The 24750-nt window shown below is 41.5% G+C and overlaps 1 protein-coding gene across 3 annotated transcripts in view; it reads left to right on the top strand.

Annotated features, from left to right (window-relative positions):
• The window catches only part of FMO4 (flavin containing dimethylaniline monoxygenase 4), a 67345-nt gene extending 52947 nt beyond the window's left edge, over positions 1 to 14398 (top strand). For 2 of the 3 annotated variants that reach the window (XR_004817606.2, XR_004817604.2), the window contains exons 11-12: positions 11337 to 11469; positions 13716 to 14398. The gene's annotated coding sequence lies outside the window, so the exon portion shown is untranslated. Of the gene's footprint in view, positions 1 to 11336; positions 11470 to 12069; positions 12255 to 13715 lie in introns of those variants that run through there. The other variant, XR_004817605.2, reaches the window with a different exon arrangement.
• Positions 14399 to 24750: the final 10352 nt, after the last annotated feature.

The raw sequence follows: 24750 nt of genomic DNA, 5'->3' as shown, positions 1-24750 counted from the left end.
TCAGAAACTACCTAGGAGTCCAAATCAGAGAAAGAAGCTATAAATGGACTGGTTGCCCAGCCTCTCCTAAGATCACAGGACTAATGTCAGTCGGCCTCACCTCTCTGTTTACCTTGGTGACTCATGACAGTTCAGGTTTCCAGATCATCCATCATCACCAGACCCTTCTCCCCATATAACACTGTATGTACCCAACTGGCCCAATCTTCCTGAAGCACTCGAACTTTTCTACTACATCCTGTGGAACTCACAGATGTCATTGGCAAAACCCTCCTTTTCTCCAATGCCCACACAAATTCAACTCTTTAAAGAACATGGCATTAGAATCTAGACTCCATGACCTCTTTGTTTCACAAACCACCCGTCAACCACCCATGGCTCACCCTCATTCTCTGAGGCTTTAAAGCTCCTGGTTTTCTGTCCCTTGTTAGCACAACTGCTGTCACTAGTCTTAGTGATTCCACAGCCAACAACTTGGCCTCTCAGGTCCTTGACCTCATCATCTCTGATGATCATTTCCTATTTCTGAAATCTTGCTCCAGCCCTCTCATTCTCAGATCACCACTTTCCCAGATATCTAGATTTCCTGCTGTCCTCAGCAAGCCTCCAGCCTCCCCAGAAATTTCACCAGAGTCTCCAGTACGTTCACTGTCTGCCTCTACCCTCCTTCTTACCCATTTCTCTAGCTTGTACTCTCATTGTTCATCATTATAATCATTCTTTGATGGCACCATTGACTGCCCCGCCCCTCTCTTTATTTTTCTGAGTTGGAGGCAAAACTTGGTTCCTGTGAAAACCCCATCTCTACCTACCCAGCACCTGCACCCAGATGGCCAAAAATGGTTTAATTAACTAACACACTGTGGTGCTGACTGGTTCTAACTTTGAAATCATGGTCACAGGTCTCAATGGGGTTGTTAGCACTATGGAGCAATCTCACTTCATGCACTAGGAAATTCACTTTCCCTCTGGCCCAAATGCCAGTTCCATGCTTCTTTCTCTTCAAATTTCTCCAAAGCCCATTTTCACAGCCCCTCTTGGCTGTATCTTTCCTTCTTTGAATGTGGTTTGATTCTGAGTTCTCTTCCCTCTGTACCTACACTCTCCCATTTATCTAGGCTATGGATTTAATTACCAACTATACAGTGAGCACAGATTTATTTCTCCTCAAGGCCCCAAATTTGGACATCCAACCAATGACTCCCTTTGAACATCCAATAAGCACCTCAAATTTACCATAACCAAAATCTCTGTTTCCCACACCAAAACTCTGCTTCTCCCCCAATTATTTCCATCTCATTTTCTGAGTTGCTCAAGCCACAAACTTATGAGTTTTCCATGATTCTTTTCTTTCACTCACTCCTTACATCCAATCTGCCAACAAAATCTGGGTATTTCAGGGACACCTGGGTGGTTCAGTGGTTGAGCATCTGCCTTCAGCTCAGGGTGTGATCCTGGAGTCCTAGGATCGAGTCCCACATCGGGCTCCCTGCATGGAGCCTACTTCTCCCTCTGCCTGTGCCTCTGCCTTTCTTTGTGTGTGTCTCTCATGAATAAATAAATAAAATCTTTAAAAAAATAATATTAAAAAAGATCTGGGTGCTTCATAACTTAGGAATGGAAACTGACTTTTTAATACCTTCACAGCTGCCACGTGAGCCTAAGCCCCCACCATTCAGCTGTCACCTGGATGAATACAATAGTCTCCCTGCTTCCACCCTTGCCTTCTGAATTCCATTTTCCCTTTGGCTGCCATTAAAACATACACTTTCCTACTTGAAAACCTTCAATAGACTCTGCATCCACTTATAATAGAGTCTGGACTCCATATAAGGTTTTTCATGCTCTAGTGACTAACTTAATGCTCTGATCTCATCTCCTACACCTCTTCTGCTCTCTCACCAGGCTCCAGCCTCACTGTTCTTCTTGCAGTGACCTAAACATGTATATGGAAGGAAAATAACTTTTCCCTCTACTCTCTTATGTATAGTGCCTGGGGTTCCACAAACTGACAAAAGATGGGTTAACAGGAGAAAATATTTATTACACATACATACAGAAGCCTTTATACTAAGGAAGGGGTGTGGGGAAATGGGTAGAACAAAAGCTATATACTATTCTAACAAAGAGCAATAAACTGTGGAGAAGTGACAAGACAAAGAAAATGGCTTAGGCTTCAAGGGCTGGTAAATTGCAGGAAGTTAAATACATGACAGAAGCAAATGGAAGATAAGGGTTATTTTAGTGAGATTTATTATGCAGACTTAATCTCACACAGCCTTTGGTGATAAGAGTGTTTCTAGTGATTAGAGTCCTCTTCTTTCTGGATTGGAATGGGGAGGGGTACACTTTCACAAAGAAAAACATACACCCTGTCTTCAACACAAAGGGGGAGGATAGACAGCTTTTCTTACATCTGCTGTTTCTCAAGTTCTCTCAGCTCAAAATAGTCCTTATGCCAAAGTAGTACATTTCAGGGTGGCATAATCTGATTTCCTTCACAAGCTTTTCCTGTTCCTCACTATTGTACTTACTGTTCTCACCAGTTGGAACATTCTCCAATTTTATGTCATTTAATTCTTCACTGAAATGTCACCTCCAGAGGTAATTTCTGAACACTACATCTAAAATACCCCCATGGCTCTTATCCTGATTTATTATCTGAAATTATGATGTGGGTCTAGTTACTTTTTTGCTAAGTCACCCACTAGAATGCAGTCTCCATGATGGCAGTATTTGTATCCTATAAACTGCTGTCACCACACCTAAAACAATCCCTGACACATAGTTTTACTGGTCAATAAATATATATTACTTAGATAAATGGGTCATTATCAGGCAGAGATGTGGGCACCTTTTTGTTGGGAAAAAGTTATTTTCCCTTCTAGAAAAATTATCATAACTGCATGAATCAAACATATGCTGAGCATTTTGACTATCGGAAAAATTTTGCTTAAGGGTAACTTTTTTCCACAAAGACAACTGATGAAAATTTTGGCTGCCCAGCATATTTTCCCTCTTCCTGACAACAGCTCATTTCTTTTAGGGAAAGGACACTCTCTGTTATGTATAATCTTGATAGGACAGTAAATTAAGTTTCCTTTGTCACTCTATCCTACCACACTGTCCTCTATTTCTCTCCCTTGACCTCTCTATTTTTCCTCCTACCTCTCTCTCTCTCTCTCTCTCTCTCTCTCACACACACACACACACACACATACACACACACCCCAAGCTAAGAGGTGGATTTATAACACAAGTCAGAATAATGAGATTTTGTACATGGAAATTTGTGACTGAAAGGATTGAAAATGTGTTTGGAGGACATATCTTGCAGCAGCAACTCTGAGACAACAGATGTTCCTAAGCCTGAGTCTTTAGCTTTCTATGGTGTCTACAGACTACACAAGTTTTCCCCCGACTCCCCACCCCAGGGAATTGCCTTATGTCTTAAGTTAGTCGAATTTATTTATGTTGCTTAGAACCAAGGAACAGCGTTACAAAATTGCCTGAATTTCTTGATAGAAGGATCTGGTTTAAAAAGACATGGGGCACCTGTCTGGCTCAATCAGTAGAGCATCTGACTCTTGATCTTGGAATGGGGAGTTTGAGTTCTACATTGAGTGTAGAGATTTCTTGCCTAGCTGGCTCAGTGGGTAGAGCATCTGACTCTCAATCTCAGGGTAGGGAGTTCAAGCCCCATGTTAAGGGTAGAGTTTACTTAAAAAAAAAAAAAAAAAACATTCTCCTCTGAGTTCCAAGAACAATTACATTAATACTTGGACTTCTTGATCTCTTTTTCAGAATATATATTTTATGTCCAGACTGTTCAGAATTTAAATACATTTAAGTGGGCCCTGAGCAATGCTGGTTTGTCCTTTATATTTAGTTTCATTTAATTATATATGGTAAATGTTATAGAATTCTCATTAAAAATGCATTTTTAAATATAAAGGCAATTTGCATAATATATTTGGAAATAAGTACCCCCTAGAATAATACTGTATATTTCCGTAAGTTTGGTTTTGTAACTGTGGAAGGAGCCTCGGTGTCCAACGAAAGATGAATGGATAAAGAAGATGTGGTTTATGTATACAATGGAATATTACTCAGCTATTAGAAATGACAAATACCCACCATTTGCTTCAACGTGGATGGAACTGGAGGGTATTACGCTGAGTGAAGTAAGTCAGTCGGAGAAGGACAAACATTATATGGTCTCATTCATTTGGGGAATATAAATAATAGTGAAAGGGAATAGAAGGGAAGGGAGAAGAAATGTGTGGGAAATATCAGAAAGGGAGACAGAACGTAAAGACTGCTAACTCTGGGAAACGAACTAGGGGTGGTAGAAGGGGAGGAGGGTGGGGGGTGGGAGTGAATGAGTGACGGGCACTGGGGGTTATTCTGTATGTTAGTAAATTGAACACCAATAAAAAATAAATTAAAAAAAAAAGAAAAGAATAAATCCTGAAAATAAAAAAAATAATAAAAAAATAAAAGTTTGGTTTTGTAAATATGCATGTGAGTGCATAAATGAAGGCCACATGGAAACTAAAAACAGTAATTATGTAGAAGGAAACATCTTGAAAGTCAAAGATGACTGTAGTTTATCATGTACACTATGTGTACTTAAAAGACATAATTTTAAGGAGAAAAAGTTTTAAGCATGTTCAGGGAAATAAAGTTTGTTTTCAAACTCTTAAATATATGAAAGTACAAATACAGAAGCTCCATAGGATGATGATAAAATTGGAAGAGTGCTGTATTCTGATGATAGGATGACCAACCACAGTAGTTTGTCCAGGAAGACAGTCACCCTACATGATAGTGTCCCTAGTAAAAAACTGTGTTGTAGCCTAACTTTGACAGATAACTGCTGATATAATCAGTAAATAAAGTTTTGGGGGGCTCATGTATTCATACAATGCTAGACTTTGACAATACAATCAGCCTATATAACATTCATTAATTTAACAAATATTAATTGATCACTTGCTGTGTACTAGTGATAAAAGATAGTTGGAAGAAAATAAGGCAGGGACAAGGGGCCCCTGCCCTAAGAAGAAACCACCCTTAAAAGGATTTTATACTACCCAGGAAGGAGCCCACCTCCCTTTCCCATGTGATAGATGACAAAAACCTGATTGGATGACAGGTGCATGGAGGGTTAATCAGATTAAAACAGCCACCAACAAGGCCCTAAAAACCCCTAGACTTACCAGAGTCTGGGTGGCTCAGTTGGTCAGGTGTCTGTCCTTGGCTTGGTTCATGATCCCAGGGTCTCTGGATCAAATCCCTCATCCTGCTCCAGGGAGCCTGCTTCTTCCTCTCCTGCTGCTCCCCCTGCTTATTCTCTCTCCATCAAATAAATAAAATTTTTTAAAAAGCAAAAACCCTAGACTTAGAAACTCTGAGGGCCACCCTCTCAGGTCCTCTACCTCTTTGGGACCTTTGTACTCTATCACTCAATAAATTTCACTGTCACTCAATAAACATTGCTTTGCTGCCCACCACTCTTCTGCTGGTCTTACCTCTTCATTCTTCAAAACGGCATGACCAAGAACCCCAAGCACCAGAGGAGGAGAAATCCTGTAACACTAGCATTGTGGTATTTCCTGAAGATCCTGCAGTAAATGAGGCACAGTTCTTGCCTTCAAGTACCTTAGCATACTAAAAGAAGATACACAAGCAAACAAGTAATTAGAATACAGTGTTACCTAAGAGACAGATAGTACAAGAAGCTGTGAGAGTACGCACGTAGGTAGAACACCTAACCCAGCCTTAAGAGGGCAGGGTTGCCTATCAAAATACCATGGACTTTCTTCAGAGAGTTGGAACAAATTATTTTAAGATTTGTGTGGAATCAGAAAAGACCCCGAATAGCCAGAGGAATACTAAAAAAGAAAACCATAGCTGAGGGCATCACAATGCCAGATTTCAGGTTGTACTACAAAGCTGTGGTCATCAAGACAGTGTGGTACTGGTACAAAAACAGAAACATAGATCAGTGGAACAGAATAGAGAATCCAGAAGTGGACCCTCAACTTTATGGTCAACTAATATTCGACAGAGGAAAGACCATCCATTGGAAAAAAGACAGTCTCTTCAATAAATGGTGCTGGGAAAATTGGACATCCACGTGCAGAAGAATGAAACTAGACCATTCTCTTACATTATACACAGAGATAAACTCAAAATGGATGAAAGATCTAAATGTGAGACAAGATTCCATCAAAATCCTAGAGGAGAACACAGGCAACACCCTTTTTGAACTTGGCCACAGTAACTTCTTGCAAGATACATCCATGAAGGCAAGAGAAACAAAAGCAAAAATGAACTATTGGGACTTCATCAAGATAAGAAGCTTTTGCACAGCAAAAGATACAGTCAACAAAACTCAAAGACAACCTACAGAATGGGAGAAGATACTTGCAAATGACGTATCAGATAAAGGGCTAGTATCCAAGATCTATAGAGAACTTATTAAACTCAACAGCAAAGAAACAAGCAATCCAATCATGAAATGGGCAAAAGACATGAACAGAAATCTCACAGAGGAAGACATAGACATGGCCAACAAGCACATGAGAAAATGCTCCGCCCTCACTTGCCATCAGGGAAATACAAATCAAAACCACAATGAGATACCACCTCACCCCAGTGAGAATGGGGAAAATTAACAAAGCAGGAAACCACAAACGTTGGAGAGGATGTGGAGAAAGGGGAACCCTCCTGCACTGTTGGTGGGAATGTGAACTGGTGCAGCCACTCTGGAAAACTGTGTGCAGGTTCCTCAAAGAGTTAAAAATAGATCTGCCCTATGACCCAGCAATTGCACTGCTGGGGATTTGCCCCAAAGATACAGATGCAGTGAAATGCCGGGACACCTGCACCCCGATGTTTCTAGCAGCAATGTCCACAATAGCCAAACTGTGGAAGGAGCCTCGGTGTCCATCGACAGTGAATGGATAAAGAAGATGTGGTTTATGTATACAATGGAATATCACTCAGCCATTAGAAACGACAAATACCCACCATTTGCTTCAACGTGGATGGAACTGGAGGGTATTATGCTGAGTGAAATAAGTCAATCGGAGAAGGACAAACATTATATGGTCTCATTCATTTGGGGAATATAAATAATAGTGAAAGGGAATAAAGGGGAAAGGAGAAAAAATGAGTGGGAAATATCAGAAAGGGAGACAGAACGTGAGAGACTTCTAACTCTGGGAAACGAACTAGGAGTGGTGGAAGGGGAGGTGGGCGGGGGGTGGGGGTGACTGGGTGATGGGCACTGAGGTGGGCACTTGATGGGATGAACACTGGGTGTTATTCTATATGTTGGCAAATTGAACACCAATAAAAAAAAATAAAAAAAAAAGAGGGCAGGGTTGCTGTTCTAGAGCCAAGTACAAAGGATAAGGCAAAACTTGTAAGTGATGGAGAGCATTACATCATTATATGACTGGAAGTGTTTATTTCTCAGTGGCACATAAGATAATGATGCATCTTAACTTGGTGTCATCTCAGATACAATTAAATGCAGTGTTTTTAAAAGAACTGATTTGGTTGTTCTGCTGAGTGAAGCCAGTAAAGGTGGGGGGAGATAGGATCAACAATAGATGGAAGCAGGGGTCACCTGGGTGGCTCAGTGGTTGGGCATCTGCCTTTGGCCTTAGGGTGTGATCCCAGAGTCCTAGAACAGAGTCCCGGGATCGAGTCCTGGGACAGAGTCCCATGTCAGGCTCCCTGCAGGAAGCCTGCTTCTCCCTCTGCCTATGTCTCTGCCTCTCTGTGTGTGTCTCTCATGAATAAATAAATAAAATCTTAAAAAAAAAAAACAATAGACGGAAGCATAGAGGTGAGTTGTGATGCTATTGCAGAAGAAAGATGCTGGCAACTTGGATCAAAGTCATAGCACAACTGATGGTCTGATTCTGGATATATTTTGAAACCAGTTGATGATGGACCACAAGATGTGCAGTGTGGGACACCTGAGTGGCTCAGTGGTTGAGCATCTGCCTTTGGCTCAGGTCGTGGTACCAAGATCAAGTTTGTGATCAAGTTCGATCAGGTCATGCATGGTTCCACCTGGGATCAAATCCCACATCATGCTCCCCACAGGGAGCCTGCTTCCTCTGCCTATGTCTCTGCCTCTCTCTGTCTCTCATGAAGAAATAAATAAAATCTTTTTTAAAAAATGTGCAGTGTGAAAGTAAGACAAGAATAAAGAGTGATGACAATATGTTTGAACAAGATAACTGGAAAAATGAAATTTCCATTTCCTAAATTAGTCATGCCACAACTTTGCCACTAACACAATGAATGACTTTTTAAAAGATTTTATTTATTTATTTGAGAGAGAGGATGAGCAGGGAGAGTGGCAGAGGGAGAGGGAGAAGCAGACTCCCCGTGGAGCAGGACGCTGGGATTGTGAGCCAAGGCAGATGCTTAAGTGACCGAGCCACCCACGCGCCGCTATAATGAATGGCTTTAGACATACATGTTGGGGCTCTTCCCTGAACCTCAGTCTTCTCACTTGCATAGTGAGAGATTTAAACTAGATTGGAGTTCCTCATACTGTGTTGATGTGTGTGCCTCTGTAGGCCACTCAGAAGACAGAAAGAAAGGCTGGCAAATTAAATTGTGAACTTTGCATATTAGGGGTCCATTTAAAGTCTTATTTAAAGATAGGACTCCATTTCTAAAACTAAAAAAAAAAAAAAAAAAAAATTCCATCACTGACGTAAACATGTTTTTGTCTCCCCAAATTCGTATGTTGACACTCTAACCTCCGAAGTGATACTCTTTGGAGCTGGAGCCTTTGGGAGGCAATTAGGTCATTAGGTCACAAATAAAGCACCATTTGCAAACCAGGAAAAGGGTCCTCACCAGGTCATTGCTCAGCACTTTGGACTTGCCAGCCCAGAACTGTGAGAAATAAATGTTTCTCACCTACACCACCCATAGTTTTGTTACAGCAGCATGAGCTGATGGAAACCATCATTTCACCTAGATGACCTGTGAGACCCTTTCCACTCCAGCTCTAAAGTTCTAGCAACAAGTCCAAATTGTTGATTTGTACAAGTGGCATCAGTCCACCTCCATCACATCATTGCAACAACAAGCAGGAAGTTTGAGTGGGCTGTGTTGAGACCTGCCACAGCAGTATCAGCTTGAGTGGCCACCCTGCCTAACAAACTCTGTGTGTGCTTGGTGAGAGAGAATCTGGATCGGGTGCGATTTGCTGTGACAGTGTAGCCCTGCATTATTTTAAGAGGATTTCATTATTTACATCTCCTTAGGGACAAAGCTTGAAGTTTCAGCAGCAGGTTTCCTTTTGAAATCTCTTTTAGATTTCAGTTCCTTTCATTCCGGATTTGAGCCTTCTGGCAGTGATGGAAAATTTCTGAGTTATCAGAGTGACTCACCTCAGATGGGTGAGAGCAAAGTGAAACAGGAAACAATTATGATAATAAGGGCCAGAGACACACCCAGAGGTGCTAAGACTATGTTTGGAAACCAGCCAGTGTCTTTCTGGAACATTAATTTCTCCTAAAACATCTACATAATTTTCAGGTTCTTCCGGTATTTTAACACAATGTTTTATTTCAGCATGGTCCATTCTTATTATGTGACTCGAGAATTTCTGAGTCCTCTGCTGTGTTCGTGAGGATTTCCATGAAAGGAAGTGGGGTGAGCAATATTGTAGTAACTCTACCCAGGTGGTTAAAGCACTACAGAGTTGGGCATCTGGGTGGCTCAGTGGCTGAGCTTCTTCCTTTGGCTCAGGTCATGATCTTGGGGTCCTGGGAACAAATCCTACATCAGGCTCCTCTCAGGGAGCCCGCTTCTCCCTCTGCCTATGCCTCTGCCTCTCTCTGTCTCTCATGAATAAATAAATAAAATCTTAAAAAAAAAAAAAAAAAAAAAGCACTACAGAGTTGGACAACATTAAACTCATTTGAAAATACCTTACTTGAACAAATACCTATAAGTGGAGTTGCTGGATCGTATAGTAGTTCTATTTTTAATTTTTTGAGGACACTCCATGCTTTTTTCCACATTGGCTGCACCATTTTACGTTCCTTCCAATAGCAGAGTTCCAGTTTCTCCACAGCCTTGCCAACACTGGTGTTTTGAGGTTTTTTTTTTATAATAGCCATCCTAACACAATGATATTTGATATTTCATTGTGATTTTTTTACTTGTGGTTTTGATTTGCATTTCTCTGATGAGCAGTGATGTTGAGCACTTTTTTATATACTTCATCTCTTGAAGAGCTATCCGCGCCCTTGTGTTCATTGCAGCACTATCTACAATTGCCAAACTAAAAACAACTTAAATGTTCATTGGAGGATAAGTAGATTTTTTTTAAGATTTATTTATCGGGGCACCTGGGTGGCTCAGTCAATTAACTGTAGGCCTTCTGCACAGGTCATGATCTCAAGGTCCCGGGATGTAGCCCCAGGTCAGGCTCCCTGCTCATTGGAGAGCCTGCTTCTCCCTCTCTCTCTGTCCCTCCCCCCTGCTCATGCTCTCTCCCTCTCTATCTCAAATAAATAAATAAATCTCTTTTAAAAGATTTTATTTTAAAAAAAGCTTTTTTAAAAAAGATTTTATTGATTGATTTTTTTGAAAGGGGGAGGAGCAAGAGCAAAGGCAGAATTTTTTTTCTTTTAATGGCATAAGAACTCTGTCTTTAATTTTAGTATATCTTTAAGGAATATTAGCCACATTTTAAAATATTAATTGCGTAAGCCACAACAGCTATTTGTTAGATACAACATAGATAAACGTTAATTCAAAAAGTCAAATCTTAGAAATGTTTAATAAAACCTATTAATCTGTTCTACACTAATGGCATTACTTTTATAACTTAAAAGTCATTATATTAATGACTATGTTATTTACTTCTCGGACCTGAAAAACTGGCATATACTTTAGGTAAAATTACAGATTCACTAAACAAATGTAGAACAATTTTTAAATTTCTTGAGAATGTGTTCTAATTATCAAATTTTCTGTACTAGAGGTCAAATGACAAAAATAAAGAGTTTTTTGCAGTGTTTTTCTTTCTTTCTAATTTTATTTAATTTCAATTAATTAACATATAATGTATTACTAGTTTCAGAAGTAGAGGTCAGTGATTCATCAGTCTCATATAACACCCAGTGCTCATGACATCACGTGCCCTCCTTAATGTCCATCACCCACTTACCCTGTCCCCCTACCCCCCTCCCTTCCAGCCACCCTCAGTCTGTTTCCTATGATTAAGAGTCTCTTATGGTTTGCCTCTCTCTCTGATTTTGTCTTATTTTATTTTTTCCTAGGGAGAGAGAATCATAGGCGGACTCCGTGCTGAGCGGGAAGCCTGAGGCAGGGCCAATCTCACGACCCTGAGCCCATGACCTGAGCTGTAACCAAGCATCAGTCACTCAAATGACTGTGCCACTGGGGTGCCCTGTAAGTGGATTTTAAAATGTGGCACATACATACAATGAAATCCTATTCAGCCTTACAAAGGAAGGGAATCCTACAATATGTGACAATGTAAATGAATTTTGAGGACATTATGCTAAGTGAAATAAGCCAGCCACAGAAAGACATACTGCATGATTTCACTTATGTGACTATATCGAATAGTCAAACTCATGGAAGCAAATAATAGAATTATGGTTGTCAGGGACTAGGGGGAGGGGGAAATGGGAAGTTGCTAGTCAACCCGTATAGAATTTCAATTATGCAGGATGAATAGGTTCTAAAGATCTGCTATACAACATTGTGCTCATAGCCAACAATAGTGTATTGCACACTAAAAATTTGTTAAGCGGGAGATCACACGTTATGTGGCCTTACCACTGTATTTAAATATATATAATATAGTATTTTGTATATTGACATATACTTATATTAAGTTATATAATATTTTATACATATATATTAAACTTGCTTGGCATTGGCATATTCTTTGCATGACATAGTGGTCAAGAATATTTATTATCCATGCATCTTGGGCAAGTTATTTAATTTAGACTCTCTGTGCCTCCATTTCTTTATCTACAGAATGGAGCAATAATAACTACTTCAGAAGGATGTAATGAGGAATAAATGATTCAAGTGCTTGGAATAGTGAAAGGCATGAGATAAAGAATACACATGTGCATTAGCTTCCACTCTTGCTGTGTTTACCCTGAGGAGTCATCAATAAGAAAAACATCTCAAAACAAAAAATCTCCCAAAAGCCTATGGGTAAAATCCCCCTTCTTGTCTCCACTGAAGCACTATGCATCAAGATGCTTCCACTGAGTAGGATATTAAAACCACTGATTATTAAAACTTATTAAAATCACTGATACAGGACATTTACCTAATGACACATCCATAGAAATGTATGGCTTACTGTTGCATTGAGCCTTCTGTTAATTTCCTAAGGGCCATAGGGCAGGTGCATAGTAAAGGTAAAGTTGGCTGAGATTCCAGAATGGAAGAGGTAAGATGATGAAATGAGGAAGGAAAGAAGCATTCTGGGAAATCTGGGAACTTGAGCAAAGAGACAGTAGAAGGAAAGAGGTGCTTAACTTATTTTTCCTCTCTCACCTTACCCCTGAATCATAGAATATGGGAAAAGACTTCTAAGATTTCTTGTGTAACAAATCTTGAGCTGCTTTCCTCTCAGCCTGAGAGAGCGATTTTTTTTTTCAGAGTGATTATTTTTAAACATAAAATTGTAAGATCTGCTGCTTAAAACCCTCCACTGCCTTCCCATGTCACACAATGCCATCAATCAATACTTCTGGAACGAGTATATGGGGGAGGGTGTTTGACATGTGGAAGATGGGGGTCCCTAGAGGTAGGTGGGTTTACAGGAACACCACTTGCACAGAGAACTGTTACAACCTGAGATTTTCTGTGTTTCCTCTCAAAACCCTCCCATCTTCTCTCCCTGCCCATTTCTTGTCCCTAGAGGTATTGGATCCCCTCAGGACAATGCTGGTCAGAACCTTTTGAGTGTATCCCAGGCCTTCCCCTTTCCCACTTCAAGAAGCCAGTAAAAACCCGCATCCCAAGTCAGAGCATCTTGCATACCACAAGGGTCACCTGGACCACGACAGTTACGGAGATCACTGCTGACTGTGCGAGCTCTTAAAGGAACAACAGAGCCCAGTAGTCAGGGGCAACTCTCAGGCACCCATAGGTCAGGCTTGATGTTTCCACTTAACCACTTCCACACTGTTAGTAAATCTTTCTGAACCTCAGTTTCTCATCCATAAAAGGATGTATCTACTTGGAAGTTGTGACAATAATTAATAGTGACACCTGGCACATAGTAATAGCTCAATAAATATTGGCTATTGTTAGTATTAAAACCTCAATTCCAGGGGCACCTGGGTGGCTCAGCAGTTGAGCATCTGTCTTCTGCTCAGGTCGTGATCCCGGGGTCCCGGGATCGAGTCCCACATCAGTCTCCCCTCAGGGAGGCTGCCTCTCCCTCTGCCTATGTCTCTGTCTCTCTCTGTGTGTCTCTCATGAATAAATAAATAAAATCTTTAAGAAAAAAAAACTAAATTCAAGAAGCTAGGAGTAAACCTTTATCCTCCCATTTAGGAGAGTAAGCACAAGCTTCCTCTTATGCTATTAGTCATGATGAAAATCTAGATACAAATTAGATACAAATATAACAATAACCATAATTCTCTTCTGTCCTCTAGTTTCCGACTGTGTCACAATGTATATCGCCCTGGGCCACAAGAACCCCTGGATAAAATGAAGAGGGGGTTTCTGCTGTTTCTACCAGCCCTCTGCCTCACGGCCCCCCTACCCTGCATCCTTTCTCCCACACTCTAGAAACTTTCTACCTTGTCCAAGCCTTTTGCTCTCTCCTGAAATCTTTAGGGGATGCTGATACCTCCCGTCTTGTACCCTAGCCCCCACACCTGGCCTGCAGCTTCCCAATCTCTACAAATAGCCTCAATCTTCAGATCCTGTGCATACCCTGTGCCTCTTCCCGCCACCACCGCATCATGGGACCCTCATGCTGGTTGTGAGCCAGCAGCCCTACCCCAGTAGATCCTCCCTTTCCTTCCCTTCTGTCCCCTTCATGTATGGGTTGCTTTCACTGCTGTGCTGCTGAGCAGGATGCTTGCCTTGCCTCCATTTTTCAGGCAGAGGCTAAACCTTTTCTCAAGAGTTATTCTCAGGAGTCTTCGCAAACCAGCTCCAGACAATCTACTTTCTTCCCTCTTCCTGAGGTCCCAGGAAATGCACAAGTCACCATGGCCCCTCAAGCAAAATGGATGAGTTCATTACATTCTGTCCAAGTGCCTGATGTACAAAAGCATAGACACCATCCATCTTGGGCTTTCCAAAGCAGTCTGTTTTATATAATTTCCTTTTGATAAAAGCAATGATATATAAGTAAATGTAACTTTCTTTTTTAAAAAAGATTTTATTTATTTATTTCAGAGAGAGCGCAAGAGTGAGCGAGAAAGACAGAGAGAGGACAAGTGGGAAGAGGAGCAGAGGGAAAGGGAGTAGCAGTCTTCCCACTGAGCAGGGAGCCCATGTGGGGCTCAATCCCAGGGCCCTGGGATCATGACCCGAGCTGAAGGCAGCCAACTAACCAACTGAGCCACCCAGGAGCCCCTAAATGTAATTTACTTAAAAAAAAAAAAAAGATTTTATTTATTTATTCATGAGAGACACAGAGAGAGGCAGAGACATAGGCAGAGGGAGAAGTACGCTACCCATGGGAAGCCTGATGCGGGACTCAATTCCAGGACCCTGGGATCACGCCCTGACCCAAAGGCAGATGCTCAACTACTGAGCCACCCAAGAATCCCTGTAATTCACCTTTTACGAACTTTTTTTTATACATGAACTCAAAATTAAAGAAAAACATCTTTGCCAAATATCTATCTTGATTTTGGGTCCCATATCTAAAATAAATAGTTGGTTTATGAGTATGGGGCATGAATGAAAACAGGGGAAGAAGGAAATAAGGATAAATTATGAAAGGTAATCCTCTACAAGAGAGTATATTAATCTTCACATAAACACATAAACACTCACTGAGAAACTACTAGGTCCAAGAACATGCTAAGTGATGGGAGGGAATATTATGTCTTAGAATAAAATAGGCTCCCTGGCAATGGAAAGCTCATAAAATAGTAAAGAAGACAGGTTACACAAATATCTTTTTTTTTTTTTTTTTTTTTAAGATTTTATTTATTGGGACGCCTGGGTAGCTCAGCAGTTTGGCACCTGCCTTCGGCCCAGGGCATGATCCTGGAGTCTCGGGATCGAGTCCCACATCAGGCCCCCTGCATGGAGCCTGCTTTTCCCTCTGCCTATGTCTCTGCCTCCCTCTCTCTCTCTTTGTGTCTCTCGTGAATAAATAAATAAATAATTTATTCATGAGAAAGAGTTTGTTTTCACTGCTGTGCTGCTGGGCAGGATGCTTGCCTTGCCTCCATTTTTCAGGCAGAGGCTAACCCTTTTCTCAGAGTTATTCTCAGGAGTCTTCACAAACCAGCTCCAGAGAATCTACTTTCTTCCCTCTTCCTGAGGCCCCAGGAAACACGGGGACCCCAATGTGGGACTCGATCCCAGGACCCCAGGACCACACCCTGAGCCGGAGGCAGATGCCCAACCACTGAGTCACCCAGGTGTCCCATTACACAAATATCTTAATATAAAGCAGGCCACAGGAATCACCGTGATTACAGTGCCAATTATTGTGAGTGATTAGAAAGTTCCGATTCATGCTCCCCACCACCACCAAATGAACTTCTTAAAATGGTGATTTCATCATATCATTCCATGACTTAAAAATCCTCGATGAGACCAGAACACTCACAGAAAAGATCAGACTTGGCTTACAGGGCACCTGACTCATCTGCAGATGCTTCTAGCCATCAGCCATATCACCCCCAAATTCTCAGCTCCTTACAAATAGGCCCCTTCTTCTAAGCTTCTTGGCCTGTGCACTTTTGCTTTGCTTACTGCCCCCCATTTCTTCTCCTTCCTCCACTCTCAGCACCTCCACCTTGCCCAGCTTGGCCTGAGACTTAAGGACCATGCAACACAGAGTTGCACGGAGCAACACTACAGCTGTTCAATCATGCTAGGCATCACAGTGTTGGCTAAATTGGCCAGCAACCAAAATAGCAACAACCCCCAACACCCTCATCCCCATATTGCTCCACTGTTTCTTTCCCTTACCTGTCGTTTTTCTGCATCCCTAGTCCACAGAACGTTATCTCAATCCCTTAGTCATAATAAAGGCCTGGGTCTGGTCCAAGACCACTGCAGCCTAGTTGTAGGGGGCTAACCATCTCTGCAGCTGATGTATCTAAGGTGGGTGGGCAAGGTAAAGCTCTTCCTCATTCCCGAGAGTACTTCCAGGCCTTCCCTGTCCTTGAAGTATTGCTCTGCATTTAAGAGTTATTCTATCTCTGAACATCGGCTTACTGTACCTGCTCACATTCTTGGACTACTTAGTAAATGGGCATCATCTTGGAAGTCTTCAACATCCATGGGAATAACCCTTTGAATATTGGAGTGTCCTAGTCTCTTGATGCCTCAGTGATAGCTATTTTCACTTCATTCAGCCCTTTCTTATGATCACATCTGGATGCTGTTATATCTGGAATCATTCCATTGATTAAACTTTGAACAATAATAACTCATCCTCTGACTATGGATGCCTATTTTTCAAGCACCACTATTTCTGAATCCCAGAGGACAGTCTGCTACTTCTTAAACCTTAAACCTTTCATTTCTCTCAATTAGCATTTTCCTGACCTTTTTTAACCTTCTGAACCCAGGATACTAATGTGGTAGATCCTATGCACAGTTCTTTTGTGACCACCATCATTTCCAAGGCACATCTATCTTCACATTCTAGATCGAAACTATGATTATCCTCTCTGCTCCTACATTGGGACAATAAGCAAAATTAGATATAATGACACACATTATGTATATGAAACTACTAAAAATTATTGATCTTCAGCCTCAGCCAGGCCCTTTATGATTTTTCTTATTTCCCCTTAAATATTTTAACTTTAACAAATTTTATCAATTCCTCTTCCCCTTCATGTCTAGTAATTGGTCTTTGTCAAATTCTAACCAATTGACACATCTACAACTTTACCTAGATTCCCCCTAATTCTCACCAACTTCCCTCCAATTTCAGAGGATAAGATATCCTTCTCTTGCCTCATGCAGAACACTCCCCCTTCAATCAGCTACCCTTCTCCCATATTACTAACCTCTCCATCACAACTAGTTTCTTGTTGGGGCAGAAGGGTACACAGCAAACTTCTTCTGTAAAGGACCAGGTAGTACATATTTTAGGCTTTGCAGGCCATAGAGTCTCTGTAACAACTACTCAACTCTGCTGTTCTAACATTAAAGCTGCCCTAGACAATACAAAATGAATAAGCATGGTTGTATCCCAATAAAACCTTAATTATGGGGAACCCTGGGTGGCGCAGCGGTTTAGCGCCTGCCTTTGGCCCAGGGCGCGATCCTGGAGACCCGGGATCGAGTCCCACATCGGGCTCCCGGTGCGTGGAGCCTGCTTCTCCCTCTCCCTCTGCCTATGTCTCTGCCTCTGTCTCTCTGTGACTATCATAAATAAATAAAAATTTAAAAAAAAAACCTTAGTTATGGGCAATGAAATTTGAATTTTTTTCACATGCAACAAAGTATTTTTTTTTTTTTCTTCAACCATTTAAGAATGTAAAAAACTGGGCAGCCTGGGTGCCTCAGCGGTTTAGCGCCACCTTCAGCCCAGACCATGATCCTGGAGACCCGGGACTGAGTCCCATGTCAGGGGACCCCCATGGAGCCTGCTTCTCCCTCTGCCTCTGCTTCTGTCTCTCTCTCTCTCTCTCTCTCTCTCTCTCTGTGTGTGTATGTGTGTGTGTATCTCATGAATAAATAAATAAAATCTTAAAAAAAAAGAAGAATGTAAAAAAACATTCTTAGCTCATGAATGTTAAAAAAAAAAAAAAAAAAACACGCAGTGGGCCATGTTTTGCCAACCCCTGCCTTAGCCTGTACTAATGGTTCTCAGAGGATGGGCCCAACAAGCAACAGCACCACGTGGGAACTTGTTAAAAATACAACTTTTCCAGCCCCACCCCAGACCTTCTAATTCAGAAACTTTGGGCATGCAACCCACAATCCGTGTTCTAACAAGCCTTCCAGGTGATTCCGATACTCAAGTTTGAGAACTACTAGCCTACAAACAAAGCTCTCTTTGTTTTATAAACAAGTTCTCCTTTCAAAAAAACAAAAACGTACTGACTTTGCACCTCAAATTCTTCCCTTCCTTTTCTTTCTTTCTTTCTTTGAGAGAGAAAGCACACACAAGTGGAGGCTGAGGGAGAGGCAGATTCCCTGCTGAGCAGGGAGCCCTACTTGGTGTTGGATCTCAGGACCCCAGGATCGTGACCTGAGCCAAAGGCAGATGTTTAATCAGCTGAGCCACCAGCCACCCTCTTTCCTTCTCTTTCATCTAAAACTTCCAGGTGACCTGTCAGTCCCTTGCTGTCTCCATTTTCTCCCCACATGCTTATAAAATGAGAGTAAGAATATAACTGAGGAGTTATAGGAACTATACAAGATGTGTGGAAGTCCACATTTCCATAGTGGGGAAGGTGGGGAGTATTTCAACTCCATATCCCAGAAAGGAGACTTGTGGCAGGAGCATTGTCTTCATCCCCACCCTCACTCCATATAGAAGAGTAGAGCTGATGGGTGAGTCTGGAAGAAGGAATGGAGCTTGCCTTGCTCACATAGCTAGCTGGGCCTCTGTAGCTACTTTCCTCAAAGTCTGGAGAGAAACTTCCACAGGGAAACCCAGCTCTGGAGAGCAAAGCTCAGTTTTGGAAAAGATGCCCTATGGAAATCATAATTAGACACATCTCCAAATGGATGAAGCCCAGGGCAGGAACCACAGCGACACAGCTAAACCCTGTTTTTTCAGCTCCTGATAGAATCACTCTTTTTTGGTCTCGGAGTTATCTCAGTCTATTGATTCCCTAATAAATTCCCCTCGGATTCAATGAAATCTATCAGACAACCTCTTTGATTCAAACTTTTAAACAGTCACTAGTGAACTATCACCCATGGGGTCCTATACTTGCCCAAGGCTGCCATAACAGCTTTCCCTAATCCCCCATCTGCTAACAATATCACAAGGGAAAAGCGTTATGGGTGTGTTGTTCTAAAATATATATGCTGAATTTCCATTTTTCCTGTCTATTGCAACCAAAAAATGCAGTATTTAATGCAGATAACAATCATGCTTCCAACTTTGCTTTTGGATGACTAAAAAGACAAAAATGCACCAAAAATATGCCAAGTGTGAGCCACATTAGAAGTGCTGGCAGAGTGTCAGAGAAAGTGGGAGGGTCAGAGAAGCCCTCACAGATGTGTGAGATAGCATTTTTATTGGTGGATAAGGAAGGAAAGAAATTCCAAACGAGGGAACAACACGAGGAAAGTGAAAAAAAGTCTGGCATGCCTGAAGTGTAGAAGACGTGAGAGTTGGCATAGACGGTCCTGACAGCCGGGCAGCCTTTGGGGTCTGGAATATGCCCTGCTGAGCCCCTTTGGGATGGAGACGATGTAATTTGGCCATTTGTCTTCAACGGCTCTAATAGAGTGCTTGCACACAGCAGCATTATTAAATATTTATTACATGAAAAAGCAAATGTGTGAAATTACATTTGCTCATGCTTAGCTGAGTGAGTCAGGTGGCCTAACAAACTGTGAGGAGTCCCAACAGATGGAGCAGGCAGAGAGTCAAACTAGGAAATTTTCATATGAGTTATCGTTTCTTGCCTGATGAGCTCATCAGATGAGTCAGAAACCATTTTTCCATGTTTCTGAGTAGTCGGATGGCAAATGTAAACCTTATTTGCCTCCATCAACTTTTTAAAAGAAAAAAACAGCTATCACAAAAATAAAGTATGTTCACTTTAGAGAACTTGGAACATACCCAAAAATATATAATAAAGACAACTGAAGTCTGTGTAATTTCATTGACTAATGACGTAATTATTATAGCAAGAATATTTTTTCATGTCATTAAAGATTCTTTGAAACTATGGGTTTTTTTGTTTTGTTTGGGGGCATTTTTTAAAGATATTCATTTATTTGAGAGAGAAAGAGACAGCATGAGCGGGAGAAGGGACAGAGGGAGAAGGTGAGGGAAAAGTCTCCCCACTGAGCCTTGAGCCTGATGTAGTTTCAATCCCAGGACCCTGAGATCATGACCTGAGCTGAAGGCAGAGGTTTAACCAACCAAGCCACCCAGGTGCCCTGAAAGTATGTTTTTTTTCTTTAAGATTTTATTTATTTATTCATGAGAAACAGAGAGAGAGAGAGAGGCAGAGACACAGGCAGAGGGAGAAGCAGGCTCCATGCAGGGGGCCTGACGTGGGACTCGATCCCAGGTCTCCAGGATCCCGCCCTGGGCTGAAGGCGGCACTAAACTGCTGAGCCACCCGGGCTGCCCAAGGGTTTTTTTGATGCAATGTTCTGTTAATGCATACATCAAACTATTTGCAGTTTTTTAACCATCCTTTTATTATGGAACATGTAGTTTCCAAATATTCATGACACTCTTGTAAATGTATCTCTAAATATATCTGTCATGATTTCTGTAATCAAGAGTTCTAAAAATCATCTTACAAACCCTAATAAAGCATAAAATATAAAAAGAAAATATAGAGTACTCTGTTCATGTGGAATAGCTTACCAGTAGAAATCTACATGTTCTTCTTCTTTTTTCTTTAAGATTTATTTATTATTTATTTTAGAGAGAGAGAGAGAGTGCAGTGCATGAGTGGGGATAGGGACAGAGAGAGAATCTTCAAGCAGGCTCTCCACTGAGTGCAGAGCCCCATGCGGGGCTTGATCCCACAGTTCATGAGATCATGACCTGATCTGAAACCAAGAGTCAAACATTTAACTGATTGAGCCACCCAGGTGCCCCTATAGGTTCTTCTAAAAATATCACATACCTAGCATACATTTCCAGTCAAAATTCCAGCACGAGGGCAGCCCCGGTGGCGCAGCGGTTTAGCGCTGCCTTCAGCCCACGGCGTGATCCTGGAGACCCGGAATCCAGTCCCATGTCGGGCTCCCTGTGTGGAGCCTGCTTCTCCTTCTGCCTCTCTCTCGCTCGCTCTGTATCTCTCGTGAGTAAATAAAATAAAATCTTTAAAAAAAACAATTCCAGGGATCCCTGGGTGGCGCAGCGGTTTGGCGCCTGCCTTTGGCCCAGGGCGCAATCCTGGAGACCCGGGATCGAATCCCACGTTGGGCTCCCGGTGCATGGAGCCTGCTTCTCCCTCTGCCTGTGTCTCTGCCTCTCTCTCTCTCTGTATGACTATCATAAATAAATAAATAAAATGTTTAAAATAAAATAAAATAAAATAAAATAAAATAAAATAAAATAAAATAAAATAAAAAATTCCAGCACGATTTTGAGAGGGATGTGACAAACGGATTCTAAAAAATACAAAGAATAAGACACAGTAGTTAAGGCAATTTTGAAAAAGAAGAGCAAAGATGGAGGACTTCTCTTACTAGATATTAAGATCACATCACAAAACTACAGTAATGAAAACAATTTAGGGGATGCCTGGGTGGCTCAGTGGTTTAGCCTGCCTTTGGCCCAGGGTGTGATCCTGGAGACCCAGGATCGAGTCCCATGTCAGGCTCCCTGCATAGAGCCTGCTTCTCCCTCTGCCTGTGTCTCTGCCTCTCTCTCTCTCTCTCTGTGTGTGTGTGTATGTCTCTCATGAATAAATAAATAAAATCTTAAAAAGAAGAAAGAAAGAAAGAAAACAATTTAATACTAGCACAGGAGTAGACAGATCAATGGAATAAAATAGCAATCCGGAAACACACTCACATGTACATAGAAACTTCATATACAATAGAGGTGGCACCTCTCACAATGAAAAAAAGATAGATTATTTAGGAATTGATGCTGGGAGCACTATCTTGCTCCATGGAGAAAAAGCCCTCTGGAGTCCTACCTCATACCACATAGAAATGCTAACGTAATGGATTAGATGCTTTTTTTCTTTTTTTTTTTTTTAAGATTTTATTTATTTATTCATGAGAGACAGAGAGAGGCAGAGACACAGGTAGAAGGAGAAGCAGGCTCCCTGCAGGGAGCCCGACATGGGACTCGATCCCGGGTCTCCAGGATCACACCCGGGGCTGAAAGCAGCGCTAAATCTCTGAGCCACCCATAAAGTATATCTGTATGCTTAGATAAAGCATCTAATCTGGCTGCCCGGATTAGATGCTTTAATCTGAAATAGAAACCAATAAAGATAAGGAGGAAAGTATAGAAAATATCTCTGTGACCTTGAATTAGAGTAGTAGAGAAGTTCTCAAAACCATAAACAATCAGGGAAGAAATGTATAGATTTCAGTATATAAAAATTGGGTTTCTTAGGGATCCCTGGGTGGCTCCACGGTTTAGCGCCTGCCTTTGGCCCAGGGCACAATCCTGGAGTCCTGGGATGGAGTCCCACGTCGGGCTCCCAGCATGGAGCCTGCTTCTCTCTCTGCCTGTGTCTCTGCCTCTCTCTCTCTCTATGTTTATCATGAATAAATAAATAAAATCTTTAAAAAAAAATTGGGTTTCTTTTCAAAGAAGGACATCATAGACAAAGTTAACAGACAAGTGACAGCCTAGAGGAATATATTTGTCCCCTTTAAAACTCAAGGAATTCATATGTAGAATAGACAGAGAGGAGCACCTGGGTGACTCAGTCAGTTAAGCAAATGACTTTTGGTTTCAGCTCAGGTCATGATCTCACAGTTGTGGGATCAAGTCCTGCATCAGGTTCTGTGTTTAGTATGGAGTCTCCTTCAGATTCTCTCTCCTTCTCCCTCTCATTCTCTCTCTCTTTCTCTCAAATAAAATATTTTTTAAAAATAATTTTTAAAAATAGAATATAGAGAAAACTTCTATATATCAACAAGAGGCAAGAAATCCAATAGATAGTATGCCTGGGTGGCTCAGTGGTTGTGTCTGCCTTCAGCTCAGGGCATGATCCCAGGAGTCCTGGGATCGAGTCCCACATCAAGCTCCTTGCACAGAGCCTGCTTCTTCCTCCGCTTGTGTCTCTGCCTCTCTCTCTCTCTCTCTCTCTCTCTCTCTCTGTCTCTCATGAATAAATAAATAAAATCTTTTTCAAAAATCCAATAGAAAACTGGACAAAGAATTAGAACACACAAATTACAGGAGGAATATGAATGCCTAACAAATCCATGAAAAGATGCTCAAACTCTTTTTTTTGTTTTTTTGTTTTTTTGGTTTTTTTTTTTTTGCTCAAACTCTTTAGTAATCAAATAAAGCAGTTAAAATAACAATGAGGTACCACATTATAAAACGTTTAAAGTTTAATATCAAGAATTAGTGAGAATATGAGGGCTCCTGGGTGTTGTAGTCAGTTAAACACCTGACTTGGTTTTAGCTCAGGTCATGATCTCAGGGTGGTGACCTCAAGCCCTACTGTTGCTCAGCAGGAAGTCTGCTAAAGTTTCTCTCCCACTTTCCCTATGCCCCTCCCTGTGCTCGCTCTCCCTCTCAATCTCTTTCTCTAAAATAAATAAATAAATCTTAAAAAAAAAAATGAAGGAAGGGTACATTCAAAGGCTGTTGGTCTACAATGGTAAACTGATGCAACTAAATAGTTAGGCAACTAAATATGCCCCAGCAATCACACTTTTGGGAATATACTCCACAGAAACTTACATGCAGGTGTTTACTAGAACCAGTCTGAAGGTGTGCATCTCAGCATTGTTTGCAGTGCCAGGGAGTTGGAAGCAACCTGGCCACTGGTGGTCAAGAAGATAACTCCATCAGCTGTAATGTATCCAATCAGTGGGAAACTAAGAAGCAGCCAGAATTAATGCAGCAGATATATATTCAGCTATGTGCTTAGCTCTTAAGACATAGTGTCAAGTGGAAAAAGTGTGAGAAACAAAATAAAATCAATAGCACGGAACCAGTGTAAATTTAAAATGCTCTAAATAATATATAAGTCTCAAGCATACTGGTGGATGCCTGTGAGCAAAGTAGAAGAAATAAGAATGGGGGTCAGGAATAAAGAGGACCTTGTACAGACCTAAGACGACAGAGCATAATCGTTGCTATTCTTCAGTTGCTTAGGAAACGAACTAAGCAAACTTGGAACTCTTAGAGTAATCAAACAAAAGGGTCACTAGACTGAGGGTGGCTCTAAAGCCAATTTGGTAACCTACGTAATCAAACTGAAACCTCAGCCAGAGTCAGTTCTGCAAATACCTCCAGATCAAGAAGAACAACCAATCACAGCCAAGTAGACTTTCCCACTATTGCACCCCTTAAGTTCTAGCCAATGAAATAGCTTCCTTGCTTTGCTTCTTTTTGAAAACCTTGCTGCCTGCTTCCAGTTTGGCACTGCCTGATTCAAATCAATGTTCAAATAAACTCTTAAAAGTTGAATACGCCTCGGTTTATCTTTGCTATTGTTGATAGGAAGTAGGATTTATCAGTGAGCATGACTAAGGAGGGGGCAGCCCTGAGGTTCTTGGGAATGCAGGGTCTGCCATTTGTCCAGGGTACCACAATTAGGGCTGCATTTGAACCCATAGCCCTCTAGAATAAGCCACTTTTCAGCCACCAAGTTTTCAAAAAAATTTGTCCCCATTAAACTT

The sequence above is a fragment of the Canis lupus genome, chromosome 7 (genome assembly GCF_003254725.2).
Source record: "Canis lupus dingo isolate Sandy chromosome 7, ASM325472v2, whole genome shotgun sequence".
Taxonomy (NCBI): Eukaryota; Metazoa; Chordata; class Mammalia; order Carnivora; family Canidae; genus Canis; species Canis lupus.
Note: the sequence above shows the minus strand (reverse complement) of the source record. Positions and strands in the feature narration are given on the sequence as shown.